Source organism: Lycorma delicatula, chromosome 2 (assembly GCF_047948215.1).
Source record: "Lycorma delicatula isolate Av1 chromosome 2, ASM4794821v1, whole genome shotgun sequence".
Classification (NCBI taxonomy): domain Eukaryota; kingdom Metazoa; phylum Arthropoda; class Insecta; order Hemiptera; family Fulgoridae; genus Lycorma; species Lycorma delicatula.
The window spans coordinates 38,165,207-38,178,728 of record NC_134456.1 but is presented as its reverse complement, the minus strand read 5'-3'; the positions used below and the strand labels follow the sequence as shown (position 1 = coordinate 38,178,728).

General features: G+C 30.5%; 1 long non-coding RNA gene across 1 annotated transcript in view; it reads left to right on the top strand.

Annotated features, from left to right (window-relative positions):
• Positions 1-5,702: 5,702 nt before the first annotated feature.
• Positions 5,703-13,522, top strand: part of LOC142320159 (uncharacterized) — a 30,481-nt gene continuing 22,661 nt past the window's right edge. Inside the window, exons 1-2 of the long non-coding RNA XR_012755300.1 lie at positions 5,703-5,890; positions 9,258-9,676. This is a non-coding gene — a long non-coding RNA (uncharacterized LOC142320159). The remainder of the gene's footprint in view (positions 5,891-9,257; positions 9,677-13,522) is intronic.

Here is a 13,522-nt window from a genome sequence, read left to right as displayed (position 1 = left end):
GTACATCTGTAAAAAAAATGAATAAGATCTTATTTATATTAGATTATGGAAAAAACATTTCATAAATTGGGCAAGTTAAATAAATGCTTGTAAAACTAACAGAATCATCTTTCAAATGGAGGATCAGTCTTCAATCTGATTTATACTAACAAATACTGGTCAAAGGATCTTTATTCCCTGCCTAAAATAAAATTAAATACTCATATTTTTCTTTATCGTAATCTCATCCACCTTCTTTAAAAGAAAGTGTATCATTATTATTTTCCGAGACATTTATTATTTTTTAAGACATATAAAAATGTGTAGCTAACTGGTATTGCAAAATCATTTTTTGAATATTAATAAAATATAAAATTTATTTACTTTGCAAGTACTTAACCTTTCACGGACGGCGATGTTTTATGGCTGTAGGCGGAAGACATTTAAAAAAAAAAAGTTCATGCAAAGACTCTTTAAAGTAACTTAAAACGTGCATTCATGCATAAAAACAACATATACTTTGTGTTTTTGCTGAATTCTGCAACGAATCTGGTTAAGGAATACTGTTTAATTATCTTGTGAGAAAAAGCTTACGTGAAAATGGCACAAGTCTCACTGAGCGCATTAGAATTTGCAAATTATAGGTGATGATTTTGGTTAATTTGATGGTTGATTCATACATTGAGTTTGTTTCATGTAAAAGGCACTGAATAATGATAGTAACAGTAATAATAATATAATAACAATAGCAATTTTGAAGAAGTAGTGCACGTAGGCAGGGAATAGTATAATATGGTTTTATAATAATAATATAAATATTTTTATTCATTTCCTTTCGAATTTTTGTCTCAAAAATTTTGTTGAGCTTGTAAGAAGTTTTCTTTTTCCCGTTATGTTGAAAATGAGTGAAAAACAAAAAAAAATAATGCACGCTTCTTGTACATATGCACGGCCGGTCATTACACTCATCTGTTAACTGAAGTAAAATGGTTCCCAATCATGTTGTATCAGGAATTCCCGCCTCAAAATGACTGAAAGAACATCTCCTGCCATCTCTTGGAATTTATATGTAACTACGTGAAGACAAAATAGCCGTTCACATTCAGAGACTCATATATGGGTTTCTGCCCTCCAGCATAAGTACAAGTAACCCATGTATGGGTTATTCAATATATATCTTAATTCTATTCACACATGTACTTTTCCCTATTAACAGTTATGGGATTGTTTCTATTAGTACAGTTCGTGCCTTACAAACACTAGGGGAGGAAAATTAGAAAAAATGAACACTAATAAAAAAAACTACAATAATATATATTTAATACTAGTATATTACTATATACTATATCAATTTTAACATCAGTTGTACTTCATTAAAGTGTAGATGTAATAAAGCTGATTCTTGCTTACTAATAAAGTGATGATTATTGCTTACTAAACTTAGTAGTTTGCTAATTAATTTTTTGTCTAGAAAAACATTTTAACTATTTCAGCCTTATATTCTTGAAACTGAATTGATTTTTTTCATATATAATACGAATATTGATTTTTTTTTTTTTTAGTAATATTTCCTTTACTTCAAAAATAGCTTTTTTGTTGGTTATAAATAAATTAGTTATAATTGTATGGAGAAGTATATATATGCTTATAAGTTGTTTATGAACAGTGAAATAAAAAATTAAGTTTACTTTATGCGATAGCTTGACTTATAATGCTTCATATGCAATGCAGTATTAATATTTTATTTCAATTGAATTTATTCAGCAACTCAAACATTTCATCAGTGAAGTTTTACTGTATACCTAACATTAAGTCTTAATTTGCAATATATATATATATATATATATAGATAAAATAAATTTTGACCGATAGGAAAATTTTTGTTTCCTTTTCATTTTTTTTCATAATTCAATAATTAAAAGAGACTTAGGTGTAAAATGTGTGTTAAATTGTGAGCTGTTAAGTTGTATCGATTGTCCATATTACGCATCTGTGCTTCAAATCATTTGTAATGTTATTCAGTGTCATTAAGCTGTGCTGCAATGTTTAGAGTTCTTGAATATAAATAGAAGGTACTTCTCTATCATGCTTTCAATTTTATTTATTTATTATTCTTTTAAATTTGATTAGCAGCTACCTTGATTTGACTTTTCAAAAGAAGCTTTTTTATAAGTAAGTGACTTGAAGAAAGATAGCTTGAACAACTAATTAAAAACTTTTTTTTATCGCTTATTTTAATGAAATGTATTTTCAAAAGTTAACAATTTTATATTTTTTATCAGCACATTTTTAACAAGGTGGTTCCTGAAGTGAATTTCTTTCGCTTGTGGTGATACTTTTTCAATAACTATCAGTCAAACCACGTTATGTTTTTTAATGTTTCTCTTTAAATTGTATTATTTTTTGTTTGAAAGCTTTTTAGAATGATTATTGTTTTGTTGCTAAATAAAAATTACCTCTTTTACTAAAAATATTCTATTGATAAATTAATATATATGTTTATACAACTGACCAAGTTTTTCCTTGATTTTGAGGTATTTTTTTAATACATGATAATTTTAACAAATACTGAAAGTATTTTTATTAATCAAAAAAGAGAATTAGAGTGAGGCTGATGACTGGATTTTGAAGCACATGGCTTTTGTTAGTTGGAAGACATTAAATAATTTCATCTTGCAATTAATATTCAAATATTACTGGAAGTTCAACCTGGAAAACATCAGTTTAACAATCAACTGGCATTATTAGTGTTAGATTAAGATTAAGGTGATGAATATTGAGATCCCACAAAAGATAGAAGAGTAGCCCAAGTTGCGGTAAATCACGAGAAAAAGTGATGAATGGCTGGGACAATATGATTTGGCAGTATGACCAAGGATGCACGTACAATCTTGAGTGAAGCTGCTGGAGTGATGTGTGGTTTGTAACTACTAATCTCCTTGTTCAGGGAGGGAGGAGATGTGCAGGGGCATTTCTTGTCTGTAGGTGACAGGAGAGATAGGTTCAGTTGACAAAGGGCAGATGGACCCACAGACTGATCCTGGACTCCAGAGATGAGTTGGCCTGCAAACACCGGTAACTGATCTAGTTCAAAGTTTTCGGTATTTGGACTACATCATTAACCAAAGCTGCAATCATGAAGGGCAAGTTCTAAGTACTTGATGTGAACACAAGTACAAAACTGTACACTAAGATAAAATAATTTTAAAAAATTAAGTATACAAAGTTAAAAATTAAAGTAACAATAAAATTATTATAAATTCTGCTTCATAGCAACCATTTAAAAATTATTAAAAAAATAAACGTTCACATTCATTATAAAATTTTGACAGTAGAATACATGATTTCATAATTTATAGAAATATTGAAAATTAACTCAAAAGACGTTATAAACACAATGACTAACAGTGAATAGAGACGTGTAATTACTTTATATTTTTTTCAACATTTTATTCTCTGCAGACTGAATTAAAATAAGGTAAGTTGAAAATGTAATTTAACATTTATGTATTTAATAATCCTGTAAATCTTTTTATATTTATTTAATAATTTAATATTACTTTTTTATCAATTTTTATCGAATGGTGTATATATACGTATTTTTTTACTAAAACACAATTTTAATTACCACCTTACCATACATTTGTCATACAAAATAGGTTCTATAATATGGATGCATGGGAAGGTTTATAATTATACAAAAATAAAAAAAATCGCTCAGTTCAAAACTCATTAATGAACAAATAAACTTTGAAGATTAATAGAATTTAATTAGTTCAGGCCTAGACTTAGTAACATGGCAATTTGCTTGCGTGCTTCTTGTAAATATGTACTTTAATATGTAGTATTGTGGTGTGATGTTATGTGTTTTTTGTGTGTAAGACTGACGCAAAACGTTAATTGTGGATATTTTCATTCCCTGATGATGCGGCGAAACGGGTAGGAAATTGCGACAAATATATGGTAAGACGATAATTAAAATAATTTAATTTTAAGATATATGAATCATAGTTTCAAAAGCAGATACATCGAGAAATGTAAATTTCCCTTTTCGATCATATTCTACTGAGGAACACCTTTAATGACTTTCCCAGGTTCGCAAATACTTTTAAATTTTCTAATGTCATTACGGCAATTGACCTCACCACGTATTAGTATCTATCTTGTTCCTACCGAATTTTAATCATTTTGGAGGGTGAAATGCCACTTCCCGGGAGGTTTAATTGCTGTTTGGACAACTCTTCCAATCAAATATGATATCTTTTAATGAGAATTTTGGAATCTTACATTCCAAAATCTGGAAATAAAATAACATCGTACTACGCAGGGTAAACAATATAACATTCTTAGCTTTAATTCATTTTTCAATGCGAAAACTGTCTGTAGGCAGAAACGAGTAGACAGGCGCAAAACGAGTAGCAATTGTTTCACATTTTTGGGAGCAAAATGCAGAAAACATTCCAACCACGGTTATGTTCATGCTTTGCCCCCCCGCCCCAAAAATCACAGGCAAAGCGAATTTCTCTAATACATTCTGTAATTTGAAGTTCTGTTAAGCAGTGGTACAATTTTTGGCAACCAAATAGTTAAAAGATTCTCCCTTTCTTCTTACAATAGATAGTAAAAGGCTTTGTATTTCAGCAGATGAATATCTTTTCCTATAAGAAGTCGCTTTAATATGATGTATTTTTCACACGTTTTATTTTTTCCTTCAAAGAAATACAGGTTAAAAATTCGTCAACCCGTGGCCTACTAAAACCAATGTTGAACCGCGGTCTAAAAATATGATGAAAAAACTTTCTTTGACCGTCATTATAACATTATTATGAAGCATTATTATAATGTAAATAACATTAATAACACTATTTTTTGATTACAGTGTATCAAGAAAGGCCTTGTGGCATATTTAATCTTTTCTCTCTTACGGACTTTAAAAATAAAATATTTTGTGGACAAGGAACAAGCTCCTTTTCTGTTAATAACAGTAAGATTTTTTCTTGGAATACTGGCTTCTGTATATTTTACAATAAAATTATCGTGTCAGTTTCATGTAATTTTGTTGCACTCGTAAGTCTGTTTTTTATGATGGCAAGTTATTCTTCTGGGCATTCCGGGAGCTCCATATTTGTGAGAAAACCGTGGGCTTTAGTCATTTGCAAAACATGTAGGCATATTTTATAAACTGAAAATTTATTGCTAAATCAAACATTTCTCAATATGAATAACAAAGGAATATTAAATTGTACAGCACTAGAAGGCTTATAGAGAATAACCAAACATAAAAAGTAATAGCATAGGCTTGCACAAGCAAATTGCTAAAATTAGGCTCTGCATCTACAGTAAATAACCTGCGTTAAGATTGTTTCGGCTATAAAAATTAATGTTATAAAACTACTTTCTTAACTTTAGATCTACACCTATTTAAAAAGAAAAAAATCCTAATAAATCACAAACAGCTTTGTTTTTTCCGTTAAACTACTTCAGAATAATACTCCAGACCAATTATTAATTATTAAAATAACCACAAATTATAATACTTGTTATACCAAAACGTGGACACCAGTGGAAGCTTAATGTCAGTAGCCATCCACCAGTTAATGAAAAAGATACAAAGATCTTTGTATAGAACAGTACGCTTCACAGTTCCAGCGGAGTGGTGTTTGGCTGTTGTGCTCATACGCCAAGGGGAGAGAGCGCTGTCGCTCCCGCAATGCCGAGCCTGGCGTGCTGGTGGAAGGTAATTTTTTTTACTCTACATGTGTATGTAATGTTCCTTGTTTGTTTCCTTTTCTAGTTTAGTCGATGGAAGGAATATGAAAGTTGTTTCAGCAGTGATCAGAAGATGGCGGAAAGCAAGGGCTCTTTGATTGCCAAATCTGTACAAAAACAGGCTGAAAGGGCGAAAGAGAAGGTAATTAGTATAAAAAAATTATGTATTTGTTTCTGTGTACATAGAAATTTAAATTAAGCACCATTGGACTATAGTGTTTTTTTTAACATTTTAAGTTATCTAATTATACTAAAAAAATATTATCTGTATTGACATTTTATTATTATTCGGCTAAACCGACTACGGTTTTAAGCATAATATGCTTAAAAACCGTGTAACATATTCTTGAATGTGATAAAAATGTAGAATTAGATTATTATCCTGCTTCCAGCTATTATATTTGATTCATTTTTATTTCGATTCTTTTATTTTACAGAAAACTTAACTGTGGCTTTAAAAAGGCCCAGAAAAAAATTTTCTAAAGCAGCATCTCCACGAATTTTAGCTACGAATCGCCACTGGCGGACACTAAGAATACAGATTGCAACTTTCAGATCAATTAATTACATAACCTCAACAAGGATTCGAGCTATGCGGTATCATCTGTGATTCAAGGTCAACTGGAAAGTTATCTGGTTTTGCAACAGACCGGAGGCTTTAAAGGATCTGTCTGGTCTTAAATCGTATGATATTCAAACTGTTAGAAAATGCAAAATTAAAAAACTAAACATTTTGGTTTATGTGGTTTTAAAAATAGACGATATATATATATATATTAGTTATAATCATTATCAAAATATATTTTAGATATACATTATAGTATGTATAATTATAATTTTAAATAAGCAAAAAATTCTATTTTATATATACATATTTTCAACGGAGAATAATTTGACAAATCTGAAAAAAATAAACCTAGAAAATTAAAGAAATACAAAAGTGTAACTAAATAACTTTTTTTCTGGGAATACGGGCATCGACTGCCGTGGTCATTAACTTTTTCCCGAAAAAAAGAGAACATAAAAAAATTCTTTCCGTTCCTGTTAAAATAACTAGCGACCTAGTCACAAGAAACTAGTCTTGTCAAACAGATTATCCAAAAATAGACTTGTCAAAGTACATTAAAACCTTAAAACACGATATGTTGAGGGTGTGTATAGAGCTCTTGCCAATAAAAAAACATATTTCGTTTATAAAGAAATAAAAAATTTATCAAAACTGCTTTAAAGTCCTTTTATTAAAAACTCATCCTTTCATAAAATTAATCCGAAGAACTTATAAAACTTATTACACACATATCGACTGCATAGATTTACCTTTATGCCATCCTTATTTGTTTCTTTTCTCCAACTTCCTGATGGCCTTCACCTCTGATTCCAGAGTGTTCCAGGCTGTCTGAGCCTTCTGAAATGGAATCATCCAATCCATCTTCGTAATAGATTACCGGAGGATACTTTACTGTCGGCATTAGATGGTACTGAGCCAGTGAGCATTGCATGGGGCGGCTAAAAAGCTCGCTGTTTCTTTTAGAGGCCTCCGAGCATTCCTGGGCTCCATTGATGTTTGTCCATCACTCTCTCTTCCAACAGTCATCATCACGTCGTCTTCTTTCCTGATTCCCTGAATGGGAATTTTCCCTATCTCAACTTTTACCGTCGGTGCATTGTTTAAACGACTTATGCTGTTTAGTTTACTTTCCTTCTATTTTTACCGGTCAAGAGCTCATTCTCAGGTCTGGAACAATTTTTGTTTGGAGACTTCTACTTTTTTTCTGTGTTGGTTTTGGAGTAGTTTCTGTAAAGGACAATTTTTCAATTTGTCATTGATGATACGTGTCTCCATGTTCGCTAGATCTGGTGCCATTTCAGAGATTGCGACAGAGGAATCTGCAGGAGCTGCAGCAACTTCAGCATAAGACGCAACATTTGGTGACTTTTCTAGTTTCAAAGTAGTTGACGTTTTAAATAGTCTTTATCTCTTGGATTGCTAATTCCTCCTTACAAATTGTACAGTTTCACGATCTCGCAGAGTGATGCCCATGGGAGTTGACACAAACCGGTTGATCCCTGCACGGGTCATCCGGATGTGTCACAAGGACAGATCCGTTTCCTAGTGCATCATGCCGCTGTATGTTCGAATTTCTGATATTCAAAATACTGCAATAGTGATGAATGGGAAAATATCTGTAATGAAAACCAGCTTTTATTTTTCTTATACTTCTCCGTTGCGTCGTGTGTTTAGTCGACGACATGCAACAATTCCTTGTCCATAAGAGTTCCTCTACAATTTCGTCTTCTGTGGTGTTCAACAAATCTCTTCACACAACTACTACTTTGAAGTTATTTTGCGTACTATGTGGTAACACCTCAATGTTTATACGTCCCATCATCTTGAACGGTTTCAACGAACAGTCCCATAGCAAAATTCTTTGTTTCCTTAACAGGTCCTCCTGCAGCTTCTGTGATCCAGATTTTAGAATTTTCTTCTTTCCCCTTTATCACCAAATATTATATCACTAAACTCAACGCTCCTTCGCTACGCTTGCGAAGCCAAAGGCTCTCCTAGATGGGCATTTTTATGTGGATTCTTTGCCACAGAAATCGTGAAAGTTAAGTTTCCATGAATAAAGTAACGCCATTCAATATTCGCAAGGTGCAGGCGGTTGGATATGCCCAGGATCATTGATCCTACCTGAGTTCCCCCAGTCAACCGCCTCCTACAGATTTAACCCGAGCCGAGGAGTCACGATCCGCTATACCGACATCCTAGCGCTCGCACATAGTAATAAGAGCTCTTACTACTATGAAATATTTGTCTACTGTCTACTATTTAGTCCTACTTAAAAAAAGGCAACTGAATAATAAATTGCATGCCTAACATTTTAAAATATTTTCATTTTGTCTATATTGTAAAAAATGTATCTAGGTAATATTTATTTGTCTTTTATATAATTGTAATTTATAAAATAATTTATACAATCGTAATTTATAAAATAATCTGTATTATTTTAATGTGTTTATAATTTTTTTTGCAGATGAAAGATGTGTAACTGTGACCAATTAAAAAAAAGACATCTTATAAACATATTTCTTCAATTAATAATAGAATTATAAATTTTACTGATAATATACAAAATAATAACGGTATGAATGAAAAAAAAAGTACGTAATCCCTATTTTTTAACAGACTAGGTTTGCCCGAGAACTGGTAATGTTAACTTATCTTTGTTCCCACAAATCCAACCAATTACAATTAAATTTATCAAACCAAGTTCATATATTATTTTATTAAATGTGTCGGGGACGTACATAATAAATTAATAATTACATTTGTCTTCGTTATTTTTTTTATATATATACGTTATTAAATCTAATACATAAGGAGTATGAAATGTTAAAATACCATCGAAAGAACTGAATTTTTTTTAACGTAATATGAAATAAAAATTAAGATAAACTTTTTGTACAAACTGATAACGGAATACTGACCTTTTATGTTTTATTTTCAGACGGTTTTGTCTTTTGAAGAGGACCCGACCCACCCGATAGGAGTTAGAAGACCCAATCAGGCGTACAGATGGGAGATAGAAGACCCAATCAGCCGTACAGATCCTGTAAGTGACATACGGAAACTGACTTACTGGACGACCCACCGGACATGACTCACCGAACTTGCCTCTGAACTGAAATGTGGACTGGGTAGTGGACTTGACTCACCGGACATGACCCTGGACTGGGTAGTGGACTGGACCCACCGGACATGACCCACCGAACTAGACCGACAAGCAGAACTAGATAGGCGTACTGAACCACCGAACTTGACATACCGAATTGACTCACCTAACTTGACTCAGCTAACTTTAGGACACGACGAACTTCAGATGAGGCGTACAGAGGATCCGATCCAGCAGACAACATCTTAATAAAGGTTAATATTATTGTTAAAATTTGATTGTAATCTAAGGTTAATATTATTGTTGTGGTTATTGTTTTATTCTCCATTCCAGCATACTACTAGAGATATTACAGATTACCATTTTTAATTCACAAATATAGTATCATTAATACCTGAAAAAACGAAAACAAGTGATACGGGAGAATTAATCACACATTAGTTAAATCGTATTTTAATTTATTTTGTATTAAAAAATCAAATTTAAAAAAGTAGTATTTAAATTTTGATGGTATTTTAACATTTAAAAAAAATATATATATATATATATATAGAAATCACTGAATAAGTGTTTAAGAAAATTAATTTATTATGTATAAACCCTCAACACAATTAATAAAATAAAAATATACGTGGACAAACAAAAATACTTTCGGCCTACAGATATAAGAAAAAAAAGCTTGTCAAATTAAAATAGTTTTTTTTTTATTTCATGATAAATATTGTCTTTCCATTTTTAGATTTACTGAAAATTTTTCTACAAATACTATTCATATTTTATGGTTTACATTTTATTTTTACTCTAAAAAGGTGTATTTATATATATATATACATGCTCATCACTGGACAACTAAAGAACGACTAAATCTTTTTTTGTTGATGCCCATTACTTATATCATTAAAAAAAGTTAATAAAAAAAGATGATTGGCTGGCTGCTCAGATTGCTGGCATTCATTGATACTCTTTTTTGCTAAACAATCATTCTCTAGTTCATTCATTTAAAAGCCTTCTTTTTAAGTATGATCTCACTTAAAAATTTATTTTTATGATGTAAGTTTTTGATCTCCTCACTTATGAAAAGAACACAACTAAATTTCAAGAGAAACATTAAATCACATGTCAATTTCATGATATATTATGATCTTAAAAACATAAACTTTATTTTGCTTATTTATTCCTTTTAGTAACTATGGGGACTGAGAAATACATCTACCTAAATAAAAAAAGGTACAATGAGATGAGGATGAGGTCTAAATATTTAAAAAATCAGTTATATTTATGAAATTAAATTGTTTCTACTAACAGTTGCTGACATCTGAATAATCTGTTTTTAAAGAAATCAGTATTTGTTTTTTTACATATGAAAAATGAATCTCTCAAATATAACCAAAAGGATCTTATTTTGATTTTACTTGATGAAAAGATTAACTTCTACTCTTCTTCAAAATAAAGACCTGTAATGAAATAATTTTATTCCCATTTGATTTTATTTACCCCATAGAGTTGCCTTTATGTAATCATATCTATTTCTTAATTTTTTTAAAAAAATAAATAGATTTTTGAAAAAACTTGGAACATACCAGGAATTTTTACCACTGTCAGATAAAACTGAATAGGGCAAGCCTGTCCTGAAATATTGAAAAGAAAATTGTTCGAATTTTACAGTACAATTTAATCATGTACTGAAATATTAAACAATTCTGTTGTTGTATCTAGAATAATCTAGGATAAACAACAATCATTTAAATCAAATATTTGAGGAGGACATTTAGAAAAATTAGTATGAAATGACTAACTGGAAATGGAATATCTCTGAATTCAGTTATTAACTCAGATACTTCCTTTGAAATTATTTACTGTCATTTAGCAACAAACCCCACAATATACTATATTATTATTATTAATAATATTAATATTAAATCAGGATGAAAGTGAGTAACATTTTATACTCTTAGGTTTAGTCTTCAGTTAACATAAATATTTCAATAGCTGTTCAAAGAATCTCTTAAATGTGCTAATTTTTCCTAATGTTTGTATTTTTTCACTACAATAAGTTTTGATGATGTCAGAGTTTCACTGGACTGCTCAACATGATGTTTTGCATGCTAATTGCAACTGTACTTTGGCTTACATTCAAAGATTATGAAAATCTTTGTGTCACTTTCTTTAGGTCCCCTGTTCAAGCTTTGACCTGTTACAAGGTTACTCCACAGTAATACGGCTAATTACAAGGCCAGTAACATGCAGCTTATCATGAAATTGATTGTTGAATAATTGAAATTGAAAAATCAACTTTTAAACAAAATAATAAATATATGCTCAGAATCATTGGTAAGATTTTAATTAAGAAATTAATTATAACATCCACGTAATCCATATTGTGGGTTACAGAGGGTTATAATAATATATATATATATATATATATATTCCTGCTTTAATGTGGGTAATTTTATCCTGGCATATTTTTATTTTGAAATTGTTAATTTTAACAAACATGTTAAAATTCTCAATTTTTCGGCTAGTTGCACAGTTATCAAGGTTTCAGTTTATTGAAACTGTAATTGTGCAAAAACAGGTAAAACAATTGCTATAGAAAATTAATGTAAATGAACCATGTCGTTTATTTTCAAATGAATAAGCCCATAAGGGAAGCTCAGCTTCTCCCAATTGCTCTCAAAATTTTAAGTTAGTCACATTTGTTAGAAAAGATTTGTATTTAAGTGACTTTGAAAATACTTCAGAGAAAGAAACACATTAACCTATTTGAAAGGTATAAGTAAAACAGTTACTGGACACCAAGGTCAAAAATGAGAGAAAAATATTGAACAGAGACTTGTAATATTAGTAAACAGAAGTACTTATCGGGTGAAAGCAATCAATTAAAAAGGGCAAAGTGGCTGCAAAAGAAATTATGCCTCCATATATATGTTAAACAAACTGCTACCAAAAAATTACTGAATTACAACACAGACATTTTTAAGGCTTACTGGGATTCTAGAAAGGTTCACAATTTAAAAACACAGTTCATTATGTCCTACATTGAATTAACACTATAAGAAAGATATAGAGGTATGGATGTACAAAAACAAAAGAAAATTCTTTTCATTATAGTTTAAAACATAAATTGTGTAAAAATAAGGGGGAGTAAAGTTATGTTTTTAAACATATCTAATACATAGTTAATGCAATTAAAATATAAAAACCTAGAGACATAGACAAAAGAAAATGGCATTCACCTGCTATGAAACACCCGAGGAGATAATTCAAAATGTTATCTTTGAAAAATGAGAGCCATTATTCACACTTGAAAACTAAGAAAACATTTTTAAGTCCTAAAAGTGGTTTTACATAGCGATATACCTGCGATATCTGTGATTCGTATCTAACAAAATTAAAGGGTGAATTAACTTCAGATGGTAAAATATTTATTTAAAGTAATTATGAACTGCAGCTTAAGGAATCAAAAGTGGTATGACCAAACAGTAAAGATACTCAAGATGCAAAGAACAGTAAATGTGTTGAAAGCTGATTTACAAAAACGTTTACGACTGTTAACAAACATCTAAAAGTTTCTACTGCAGGAAGTTGCAGACATTAATTTCACAATTTGACATGGTGGTAATGAAATATCTTCTTGGATTCTAAGATTGGCTGAACAAAACGTTAGCAATTAAAAAACTGAAGAAATAGTTGCTATGCACAGAACAAAAATCTGTATGTGTGTGTTTTATCTATATTTTACACAGACATCCACAGATAAAGTGATTTAGTCATAAATTCTTGTTAAGATGACCATACGCATATGGAAGCAGTAAATGTCCATGCACTGATAGAATGAAACAAGAAGAAATAATGAATTTTTACAGATACTGACACCTGGGAATTGACAGCAGCTGGTTTGCTGATGTTCAAAAAAGTATCTTTGCAAAATGGAATTATGATTTCAAGAATTTTAAATCACTGTACAGTAATACATTTCCATTTATTTACATGAAAGTTTTCAATAAGCAGCCAATAATCCTGTCATAATTTGTTCACATTAAATTCAGTAAGAAAATATTAATGAATTATTTTATAAATTAGAGATGTTGATGAAGAAT